We start from the raw sequence: 12,424 nt of genomic DNA, 5'->3' as shown, positions 1-12,424 counted from the left end.
CCCTGGCATGCAGAAGGACTGAGATGGGGTCTGCCTTCTCTACAGCCTGTGGTCATCTGAGATCACAGAAGGAATCTCACTCACACCCACATGTGTACAAAGAGCCAGGGTTCCCCAAGCACAGATGGCCAGGGGCGTCCAATTGTCTTCCTTGATAGACCTTGAGGCTTGTTGTTCCTCTACTAGAGACTCTTAATTGAGGTGCTATTCCCTAGTAAAGAAGGCTGGAAAAAAAAGTTACCATACAGCTCCACTGTCTTCTGCTAACACCTTGGTGAAGACGACTTTCAGCTTACAGGACTAAAAGAATCTATTTGTGAGCTTGTTTAAAATCCAGACTTCCTCATAGTTGGCCTCACTCAGAGAATGTGAGATAAGGCCCAGGAATTGGCCTTTTTAAACAAGAACAACAGATGGTTCTGAATGGGAAGTCTAGAAAACTTTGAAAAATCACTGCCTTGGCGAATACAGACAATGCATAGTAAGCTGCTTGAAATGTTTGTTTGGTAATCTACATTAGTTTGCCTCCAGGTCTTCCTAAAATGACTTTATTCATTTGAATTTCTTTTTTTTTCTTTTTTTTTTTTGGGGGGGGTCTGGTCGTGGGGCCTGAACTCTAGGCCTGGGCACTGTCCCTCAGCTCTTCAGCTCAAGGCTAGTGCTCTACCACTTGAGCCACAGCACCACTTCCGGTTTTGTCTTTTTTGCTTATGTGGTGCTGAAGAATCGAACCCAGGGCCTCAGGCATGCAAGGTAAGCACTCTACCACTGAGCCACCTTCTCAGCCCCTCATTTGAATTTCATAACCTAATTTTTCTTTTTTTTTAATTTTTGTGCCAGTATTGGGGCTTGTAGTCAGACTTACTCTTTCATTGTTTTTTTCACTCAAGGCTGGCATTCTACAACTTGAACTACATCTCAACTTCCTTAATTTTTCTTCTAAAGTTTGTGGTCTGCCTAAGCTGAGAGAAATATCTCGCTCATTTGTAGTAAGACTCCTGAACCTGAAATCTCTGAACAAGACTCTTCCCTTACTTCACTGTTGCTATCTGATTCTTGTATTTGCTAAGCAGGTATTCTACCACTTGAGCCACGCCACCAGCCCTGATTCTCCATTCTGAGTCTGTCTGTAAATGAGTATGGGATGAAGTAATCAAAATTACTTAATACATGGATAAAAATAGTTTACATGTTATGAATTCACTTGTGATTGAATAAGTCTGGGAGGCCATGTTCACTGAGAAAAATACCTTGAGTGATCCACAGTTGATACATGAGTGTGGAGGAATGTAATAGAAACAAGTGCTCTGCATTCCCAACCTTGTGTGGATCACCATCTGGGACCCACTTGGGACCAGCTGTGAAAAGGTTTGTTGTTTTGCTAGAGAGCACAGATGCCTTCTGTACCCTCAAAGCATCTCTCTGATGAGACCAGTCACTACTAGGAGTGGGCAACACCTTTCCAACCTCATCATTTCACATGTGGCTGTTCCTGCTCAGCATCAGTGCCAGCAAATGGGCAAAGCTGTGCTGCTGTCTTCGTCGTCTAAGAGTGTTGGTTATTCAGAGTTGCTGATAGAAACACGAAGACATGGAGTCACATTTCAGGGCAGAGCTACAGAGCCAGTGACTAATTGTGCTTGGGCCGGGTGATTTATGGAACTGGCCTAGCTGTCCACATAAAACTGAATGGCCTTGTACATGTCACTTTATGTTCTATTCTGCCTCAGTTTCCTACTTGTTAATGTGCATAATGGTAACTAATTGTGGGCTGCTATGGGGATTAAAACTGAAGGTGTTTTTTTTTTTTTCATCTCAACCGAAGTTTAATTGGTCAATTAAAATTGTATCTATTAACTTATACATGATGACTTCATATTTGTAAATATAATAAAATGATTACCATACTTAAGCTAATTAACATATCCATTCTGCACATGGTTATCTTTTTTATGGATTTTCAAGTATACAATATTGTACTATTAGCTATAATTTTCAGGTTCATTTTTGACTATAATGTACTAAACACTGTGCCGGGGGATGCTATCTTGCCCCTTCTCTCCTGTATAAGTTTCTTTTTTGTGGTCTGATTTTTTTTTGTTTTTTTTTTTTTGTCGGTCGTGGGGCTTGAACTCTGGGCCTGGGAGTGGTCTGATTGTTATGAGACAGAGTTTCACTATATAGTCCAAACTGCTCTTGAATCTGCACCCCTCTTACCTCAGTCTCTCCAGTGCTGGATTACTGGTGTGTACCATGCCTGGTTTGTACCCGAGTGTGTGAAAGGAAGAGTCATAAATGGTTTAAGTCAGTAGTAATAGCTGAAATCCCACTTCCTAGTTCTGAGAGAGAACACAGCTCTTCTAGGCTCTTAGGGAAGTAGTGGCCTCTCCCTTCAAGGTCAAGTTTCAACCTGGCCATGAAAACAGGGATCCCTTATAGCAAGGAGAATGTAAAGTTTAGTGATCAGAGATCTAATTCTGAAAAGATAGAGTCTCTAGAAAAGAGATGAGTTCTCTAGATGACTTTTCTAGATAACTCTAGAACACTGTTCAGAAGGAAAGTGAGGTAGGTGTAAGGAATTGCTTTGGACAATGGGAAGCACACAAGTTCAGCCTTGAATTCCTGTGTGCTCCGGGAAGATTCATGACTGCTGTCTACCGCAGAAAGACAGCATAAAAACAAAGGAGGGGGTAACAATGCTAGATAGGAAATGTACTCATTACCTAACTCATGTAACTGTAAACCCCATCTGTACAGTATCTTTACAATAAAATATATATTAAAAAAGACAACATAGAGGGGGCTATGATATATTCTCCTTTAAGGTCACCTGAGTATCAGTCAGTACAATCACCCCGCTCCATCTCTCTGTCTCAGAATAACTATATACCAATTGCTATACATTTCAAATTCTTAAAAAGTTTTTGTAGTTTCTCTCAATAATGCATTTAACAGTTTAACAATTCTTTGGCAATCAGTACAGTGTCTGGCACATAATAGGTTCTCAATAATTTTGCCAGTATCTTCATGTGCTATAGCCATGGATTCAACCAATCCAAAGTCAAAACTATTTTAAAGAATACTGTTAGTACTGAATATGCACAGATATTTTGTCTCATCATTATTACTTAAGCAATGCAGTATAACAATGGTTGATAAGGTATTTAGATAGTATAGGCTATTATAAAAATATAGAGATAATATAAAGTAAACAGGAGCTTGTTCATTGGTTGAATGCAAATATTTAATAAGGGATTTGAGCCTGCATAGCTTTGGTATCCAGAAAAGTTCTGGAACCAATCTCCCTTGGATACTGAAGGACAATTTTACCATGAATAGAAATAAGTAAAACCTTCCATCCATAAATATAATGCAATGCATGCCAAGTCAAAATTTACAGCCATTTTTTGTTCTGAGTATGAATTTCAAGCATTTGAACTGGGAGTGGGGAACAGTATTTCTTTAGCTGCTGGAGAGATTTTTACTATTTACAGGACTTACAGCATTACTCCGCAGCTAGCCTGGGGCTAAAAGCTAAAAAGGTCAGCAACAAAACAAGCCATAACAAGCCATGCCTGTTCTCTCTCTCTCTCTCTCTCTCTCTCTCTCTCTCTCTCTCCTCCTCCTCTTCCTCCTCCTCCTCCTCCTCCCACTTCTCACAAAGACCTCTAAGGAGCACTAACCATCATCTGCTGAGATAAAAATAAAGCAAGAATTATAAATATTCTTGGTTGGCATATGATTACTATTTCATATGTAATTCAGTTCTATATAAGAAAACTCCCTGGTTCTCTTAGAAAAATGGATGGAACATTGAGTATACCTCACTTCAGTTCATTTTATATACTTGGAATTGTACAAAAGGCTCTGTTGACCCCTCCATCTAATGTCCTGGACCAAGACTTCCTAGAACTCCAGAACTGCCAGAAGCCCATCCTTGGACCACATCTCTATGCCTGCTTCCTGGGCCTTCCATCATCTGGTACCACTCCTACTTTAGGATTTCATACTGGCCTCATTTTAGTCTCTGACTATATCTTCTCCTTCTCCTTCCCTTGCTTTCACTGAATTTGTCAAGATCTCTGGGACCTTCACCATATTATTCTAGTTCTTCATCCTTTCCCTTATGGCTTTTCATGAAATCAGTCTGCACCAGGAGTGAGTACCCCAGTAACTGACTTAGCACCATTCATCCATTCATCATTCCTTCATCAATCTCTCCATCAATCTCCCCATCCAGCTCTCCATCCATCTCTCCATGCACGTGCATACATGCATTCTTCCACCCACCATTCACCCATCTATCCATATCTCATGAAAACCTGTGGTGAGCCGATACAGTTCAATGGTGGTTTAAGGAAGGATAGATATATGGCAAATTAGTGTTGTGAATTTGCCAGACAACTTGTTAATGTAATTAAAAGCTAGTAAATAAAACAAAATTTCAAAATAAAAATGGAAAGTGAAATGGCTCAGGTGGAAAAACTTTTCTCAATCTGTCTGTGTGCATCCAAATGCACACCATAACACAAATTCAAATGGTACACACATGAAAATGCTAACAATAGTTAATCTTTGCTGAGTATTTATTACCTATAGGACATCACACTTTATATATACTCTTTAATATTCACATTAATTTATGAAGTACTATTCCTTTTTTAAAAAATTTATTTTTACAGTATTTTCACAATAAAAAATTATTTTTATTATCATTATCTTTTAAGTCATTTTACAAAGGGGTTTTCAATTCAATATGCCAGTCTGTGAATGCAATGCATCTTGATCAATGTCACCCCTTTTCTCATTCTCCCCAATCTTTCCAAATACCACCCATCTCCACAATTTACCTAGTTTCATTACAAATGGTTATATGCCACAAAGTAGGTGGCAGTGTCTTCATGGTATATGTTGTCAGGTCTAAAAGCCTCTTCCATACTTGTCATGGAGAGTGCTAGCCTTCTCTCCTTTCATACAACACTGAAATTAGTAATACTTGCAGAGAAGGAATCCTGAATTGTAGATGCTTTTTGCCTAGGGTTACTTATTCTACTGAACTTTGGTATGTGCTGCTGCTGAAATTTGGATCTGGATCAACCTTAGCTTAGTTTAAAAACCAATATAGATTCATCAGCGATAAAATTAAATTGGTACCAAAGCTTTCTCCATCGAGAAAGACATATGGTGAAGAAGACACTCAAACAGGAAGGCAGAAAAACCATGTTCTTTCTCTGCCTGCAAACACTTGCTTGAGTCTCCTCTGTCTCTGTCTCTGTCTGTCTGTCTGTCTGTCTGTCTGTCTGTCTGTCTCTCTCTCTTTCTCTCTGGGTCTCAGTTTCCTAATCAGAGAGTGTTGGAGGAGGAGGAGCACAAGCCACTTAACTATGATGTTGGAGTTGATACACTGGGGGCTTGGGAGTAGGTTCCAAGAGTTCTTAGTAAGAGCAACTGGAGCTAGGATAATCTAGAGAATGGGTACCTTGCAATCTTCTTTGTGCAGGTGGCCACTCTTCAAGGGGAGCATTAGTACCCACTCCCCCACCCACCTAAGGGATCTAATCAGGGCCCCCTACTCTGGGCAGCCCAGATTTGACTGCTCCTGTCTCCTACTGTCCTTCTATTCTGGCAGAAGCTGTCCATCGCTTCTAGGAGGCTCCTGCTTATGTGTCCTGTTTTGCACTTTTGAACTCTCCACCCTGAAGCCCTGGCAGCAGCAGGGGAACATTGGATGCTTCTCTAGTGGGGAATTCCTGTGATGGGGAAAATGTACCTCCCAAGCCACACAGGGAACGGCCTAGACTTCTTGACCCTGAGGACTTAAGTAGGAAATGGCACTGGAGCCGCCAGGGAAAGCATTCCAAGGTCAGGGCTCACTTAAAAACACAGGAGGATGGGTGGATATTTGCTCTCCTCTCCCCTTGTAGCAAGGGTGATCTCTGCCTGGGTCTGGGAAAGCTATATAACAGTGCGATGAGAGGAGACCATGGCCAGCTGGAGTGAGTACCCATCACCTGGGATACAGACACTCCTGGGTTAAGGAAGTGATATTCTGCCCCTCCATCAGCAAGCTAGCAAATGTAGTGTGAGGGTTGGTGGTGGGGGTAGTAGAGCATTCCAGGGGTGGTAGACCTGGTTTCTGTGTTCCAGGGTCAGGACCTGCCATTCTTTCAAGCACCTGGTCTGACCTCTTTCAGGCCTGAACAAATATGAGTGACCTGGGAGGAGCAGGTGAACTTGCTAAGCCTGTCTCCAAACAGAATGACTAAAAGCTACCATTCATATTTCCATGGAAGCCTGCTCTATTGTCTCAGTGAAAAACACATGCAGGATTCCCACAGCAGAGTCCAGTGAGAATATCAGTTATCACCCTATGGAAAACCATTTCTTTCCATTTCTTTTCCTTCCAGGAACTAGAGATGACAGAATTATGAAACTCTAGGTCTTCCCCCCTCTATTTTACACATTCCATTAAGGTTTATGCCCTTAAAATGCTCTCAGGAAAAGGTGCATGGTAAAATAGCTTTGGACACCTCTGTATGTTAAACATACCACATAGAACATGTATGAGAAACACTGAGGAGTCCCACATGAAGAAATCTGTGTAGTCCAGCATCTTCTAGACTTATTTGACCACAGACCTGACTGTGTTGTGTCATTCCTTCATGTCTGTGGTGGAGTACACTTTGAGAGACACTTGAAGAGGCTGTGATCCTATAATGACTGATTTCACCTCCTTCAAATCTATCTTTCATTTTCAACTGATTTTCCATATTTTATTGTGCACAAGTTTGCATAGGCCACTTATTTTTTAAAAATCCTAACAGGATTTCTCCTGGGTTATATTCAAATTCTCTAGGTGATGTTCCCTCTAGTCCCAGCCTGATTGCTTATTATCTATCCTCGACTTCCAACATTTTGCTGCTGCTCAGGCATGTTGGCCCTTTCACTGGTCTCTCTGTTTAGAAGGTTCCTGTGTGCCCAAGCAAACTCCTACTCAAATTGTAGGGCCTAATTTACCCAAATGACAACAATCTAGCCTACACTAAAACCACCAACACAACCATGTTCATTGTAGAATTATTTACTATAGCTAAGATATGGAACCAACTCAGATGCCCCTCAGTAGATAAATGGATCAAGAAAATGTAGTACATTAGGCTAGGTGATGGTGGCTCATGCCTGTAATCCAAGCTACTCAAGAGGCTGAGATCTGAGGATCACTGTTCAAAGCCAGCCTGGGCAGGAAAGTCTGTGAAACTCTTATCTCCAATAAACCACCAGAAAACTGGAAGTGGTGCTGTGGCTCAATGGTAGAGCACTAGCCTTGAGCAGAAGAGCTGAGAGACAGTGCCAGGCCCAGAGTTCAAGCCCCACGACTGACCAAAAAAAAAAGAGACAAAAATAAATAAAAAACAAAATGAAGTATATAGATACAATGAAGATCTATGCTTCCATCAGAAAAATGATATTACCCCATTCCTAAAGAAATGGAAAGACTTGGAAAAATTATATTAAGCCAAGTAAGCCAGACCCAAAGAAACAAAGGCTGCATGGCTTCCCTCACTTGTAATGACTAGAATATGTCTATAAATCTACAAGTGAATCCAATGGATAGTAAAAGACAAATAATTATACCTGAACATGATTAATTAAACATCACTCTAGACATTCACACAATGAAAACAAAAGAAGATATTCTTAGGAGAGGATCACAATGGCTCAATAGCTGTTTGCATATAACCATATAAAATGATTTATTGAAATGAACTCCAAGAAATGGAAAAAAGAAGTTTTTATTGTACTGTTTTCAGTTATTTCTTTTTTCCTTCTTTTCTCCCTTTTGTTTATTCTCTTTGTCAGTGTTTTTCATCTCTGTACCTTTTGTCTTACATACAGGTTTATCTGATTTGGGGCAGGGAAGGGGACAAAAAGTGAACCAATTCAGCAGTGATACTCACTAGATACTATGTTGGAAATGAACTTTACAACTGGGGGGTGGTATCAGAAGGAGAAAAAGTGGGAGAAAATGAGGGAGGGAGTAACACTGTTCAAAATGAAATGTACTCATCATCTGACTTATTATGTAGCTGTAACTTTTCTGTACACCACCTTTACAATGAAACTTAAATTTAAAAAAAACCTGTAGGGCCCAGCTCAAATGTCATCTCTTCTAAAAAGCTTTCTCTGACCAATCGTATTTCCTGTCCTTAGGATAGTGTGAATTTTCTTCTATGGGTTCCTGTGATATTCTGGATGCACACACACACACACACACACACACACACACACACACACACACACACACACACACACACACTAACATTATAGTAACATATCGAATCATTTATTGAAATTTTTGTTCTAACTCAAAGAAAAGTCTCAGGCAGGGTAACCTCTGGATGCTAGGAATTATACTAGGTATGATATAAAACTTAATTCAACAAATAGGTCTCTATGAGACAGAGATTGAGGAGTGCTTGTTGGAGTCAGTGTCTGGAAGATCATTGGTGACTTTCACAGACCACTTTTACTGGAGTGGTGAAAAGGAATCTTACTGCATGGGGTTAAGTATAAATGGAAGGGGAAGATAATGTGTCCTAAGAAGTTTGGTGATGAAATAGAGTACAGAAGAGCCATTGGGGAATGCAGGACTGAAGGATGAATTTGTTTTGGAGATGAGAAGTCTACACATGAGATAAGGCAATATAGAGGAGATAAGCGATGAAAGACAGGATGCAACATGGAAGGATGGGGGGGGGGATCCTGAGCAGCTGCTGGAATGTGAAGAGGAGGAGGGTGGATATCATGGAACTGATATGAACTCTCACACTAGAAGCCAGATGTGTGTGGGGAGTGACGCACTCTTCTTAGGTGGAAGGAGAAATGAGGGTCAGGGGCTGGAGAAGGAGTCATAAGGATGATAGGACAATTGTTCTGTAGGCGAGGATGCTGGAATGGATTGGAGAAAGGGGCTCAGTAAAACCTGAAAAAGAGAAGGCAGAATGGATATTCTTCAAATTTAGGAAGGACTGTTCTGTGAGAAAAGAATAAATCTGACTTGTGTTTGTGTGGCCATGAGGAAAAATAGCAAAGTCAATGTGTGGCAGTCAAGGTGACTTAGATCTCAGTGTCATGTAAGGCAGAAATGTCACACACTAGGTAGACAGAGTTGCTGGAGATGATTCCGTGGTCACCAGGGTCTAATATGGTGAGAAAATCCTGAAAGGGATCCACACAGGGTGAGGGTTCACCTCAGAGGTCCTTTCTTTTCCAGCCCTCTGCCTAGGTGTGTGTGTGGGTCCCTGGCATGCCTTCCTGGTCCCTAAACTGGCCCCTGGGTGTGGTACTGTGACCTCAGGGGGGAAACTCTAATGACTGGCAAGATGTGACAGGAAGCAGCAATTTCTAGGCCAAAGTCTCAGGATAATGTGGTCATTCCTCAGTCATGGCTCTGATGACAAGTTTAGGCTGACAGAAAATACTTCAGGAACAGTGGGATTTCCTTGTGAATTTCCCTGTTTGTCTCAGTTCCTGGGCAAGCACACACACAAGGCGCCAGTGATCCTAGAGCTGGAAAGAGGGTGGGGGCTGACCTATTGACCTTTCAACCTCTCAACGGTCGGTGGCCAGCACTCAGTTATTCCTCCAGAATATAGCAACTCAACCCTGAAAGTCATAAAATATTTTTTGTTTCGGTCCACTGACAGGCCTGTCAGTTCATCAGTCCCCATAGATTATGTATCTAGTTGTCACTGATGCTCTCCATGAAACTCTCTGTTTATTCCTGTCTCCCCCTCCCTCAACCCGGTCTGTTCAGAGGTGCTACTGTAGAGTGCACACCATGCAACCAGGGATGCAATCACATCTTGATCTTCCTTGAAGTCTTTTGGGGAACTAGGTGAATTCTATTTCGAATTATGCCAGTTGGTCTGTGGGGACATGAGGTCTTGAGGTGGGGCTTTTGGTACCCAAGTGAATCAAAGTTAGTGAGAGGAAGGAAGGAAAAGACCAGCTCACATAGCAGTGCAGGATCAAAGCAGGCACTAGACTGAGAGTCTTAGAAGGCAGAGTGGTATCTCAGTCTCCATTGCATGGTGTGACACCTGAAAAGGAGCTTTATTGACTCTCTTTCCTGCCCCCTGCTCTAGACATGTGCATCTCAGACATATATTGAGGAACAAACACAGTACTGCATGTCCAGTGTCCTATGACTGCATGTTGAACAAATGAAAGAATGAATGAATACCAGAGGAAAAAAAATCCTTTTCAGGGGCTGGGAAGGTGGCTCAGTGGTAGAGTGCTTGCCTTGCATGCATGAGGCCCTGGGTTTGATCTCTCAGCACCACATAAGCAGAAAAAGCTGGAAGCGGGGCTGAGGCTCAAGTGGTAGAGTGCTAGCCTTGAGCTGAAGAGCTGAGAGACAGCACCCAGGCCCAGAGTTCAGGCCCCACGACTGACAAAAAAAAAACCTTTTCAGAAGAGTGGCCAATCACCATCAGCCTATCCAGTCACATACTCCTCTAGAGGTACACAGGGGCAAAGTATCTGCAGGCCACAATATCTGAAGTCTCTTTCTTGACCCCCAAGGAAGGAAGCCAACAGGAGCAAGAGCCACCTGGAGGGAGCAATTTTTCAGCTAGCACAGAGCAGCCAAGGGTCCCCTATAGCCAAAGGCATCAGGTTTTAGAGGCTTGTAGATTTATGAGTCTAGCCTGAGTGATTTGGGGCTTGTAACGTAACCTTTTAGAACTTCAATTTCTTGAACTTCGTGAGTCATTGGATAGTTACATGTAATGTACTCAGCACAATGTAGATGCTGTATAGAAATCAGTTGCTAACACTTTCCAGTGAATAAGACCATGACTTTTAAAACCCAAATCAGGGTTCCAAATCCTTTAACTACTTATTCCCTCTAACCGGCAGGGCTATCTGATAGGCACGTAGTAAAGTCTGCACAAATCCAGCAATAGTTATTTGAGTCCTTCTTCTTTCCTTCTCTACAGTAGATTGTAAGATCCTTGACAACAAAGTATGTTTCTGAGTTCTTACTGGAAGTTAGATTAGTTAAAACCCAGGACTAATGGACAGCATCTTAGCCTTGTAAGCTGAAACCAGATGCAAAAGAAATCTTGTTTTAGATCATCTTGCCTCTGTTCCCATCCCTAGCCTCTACTAGTTTTGATTTCCCAGTGACTCTAGGGATAGGATTTGCAGAAGGGACCTGATTAGGAATTCATAGCCAATCAGAATGTTGTGGTACCTGACCAATAAAGCGTCACCTTCCAAAACACCTAATTATCATAGAGGCAACCAATCAAAGCATAGTATGTTGTATATAAATGCCTACACCCAGCCACCAGGACCCCTCCCTCCAATGCTCCCCTCAATAAGAGCCTTTCCATCAAGTTACTTCTCTACCAAATCAAATTCTTCCCAGTCACCCTCATCTGTAGACTTCACTTGTCTAATTCTTGAGACAAGAACCTTCAGAGACTATAGGGGCAGCAGTAGGCAGTGGAGCTACCACACTGGCAGATGTTGTCTGCCACTGAGCTGAACACTAAGCAGGCATGGCTGTGACATGGCTACAGCCCTAACAATCTACTGGCTGCAGAGCCAGAAGGGATGAGTGTGTGCTGCCTACCACCCACAGTAGAAAAAGACGCGCATCAAATACATATAGTGTTGTATTCAGGACAACAGTGCTCATCTTTTTATAATCTTTGAAAGTTAGCATGGAATTCTCAAACTCTTGTTGTAGTATGTTGATATCACAAGTTTAGTTTACCTTTGCTTTGTAGTCTGGATATCACAAGTTGAGTTTTCCTTTGCTTATGTCACTTTAAGACTAACAGGAGAAGTTCAGAGTCCCAGAGTCTTAGCTTTTCCCTTGGGAGTAGACTGGGCTGGCAAGGCAGCTAGGGTCTGAGGTTGATTGAGAGGCCTGCGGGGGTTTCCAAGCTCTGATGAACTATGGAGCAATTGGATGACTGGACCTTAAATGGTCATGAAAGAAGAATGAGGAGGAGACAGTTAACTACCCTGGATATAAGTGATGTAAGAGGCTGGCTGCTTTCTTCACTGCTGTTAGAGAGGTGTGTGGGTTTTTTGTTGTTGTTGTTGTGTTGTTTGGTTTTGTTTTTGCATGTGTGTCTATTACTAGAGCTTAAACCGAGCACTCTTGCTGGGCTTTTATTTGCTAAAGGTGCTTTATCACTTGAGCCACACTTCCAGTCCAGCTTTTTGGCTGCTTAATTGGAGATGAATCATCTTGGCTTTTCTTGCTTAAGTTGGCTTCAAACCATGATCCTCAGATCTCAGCTTCCTCAGAAGCTAGGGCTGGAGGTATGAGCCAGCAGAATACAGCTGGAATCTAGAGTTTTGAAGACATTTGTACATCTGAGAATGGTCTGTTCAGCTTATT

At 41.9% G+C, this 12,424-nt stretch overlaps 1 protein-coding gene and 1 non-coding gene across 3 annotated transcripts in view; both read right to left on the bottom strand.

The window, feature by feature from the left end:
• Positions 1 to 12,424, bottom strand: part of Me3 (malic enzyme 3) — a 210,874-nt gene that overhangs the window by 22,754 nt on the left and 175,696 nt on the right. The gene's annotated exons all lie outside the window — the stretch shown is intronic.
• On the bottom strand, positions 4,862 to 4,981 carry LOC138836668 (U6atac minor spliceosomal RNA). The gene has a single exon (XR_011374987.1). It is a non-coding gene; the product is annotated as a U6atac minor spliceosomal RNA (small nuclear RNA).

Source organism: Dipodomys merriami, unplaced genomic scaffold, assembly GCF_024711535.1.
Source record: "Dipodomys merriami isolate MVZ:Mamm:240054 unplaced genomic scaffold, mDipMer1.0.p SCAF_25, whole genome shotgun sequence".
Taxonomy (NCBI): domain Eukaryota; kingdom Metazoa; phylum Chordata; class Mammalia; order Rodentia; family Heteromyidae; genus Dipodomys; species Dipodomys merriami.
This window is presented reverse-complemented; position numbering and strand designations above follow the sequence as displayed.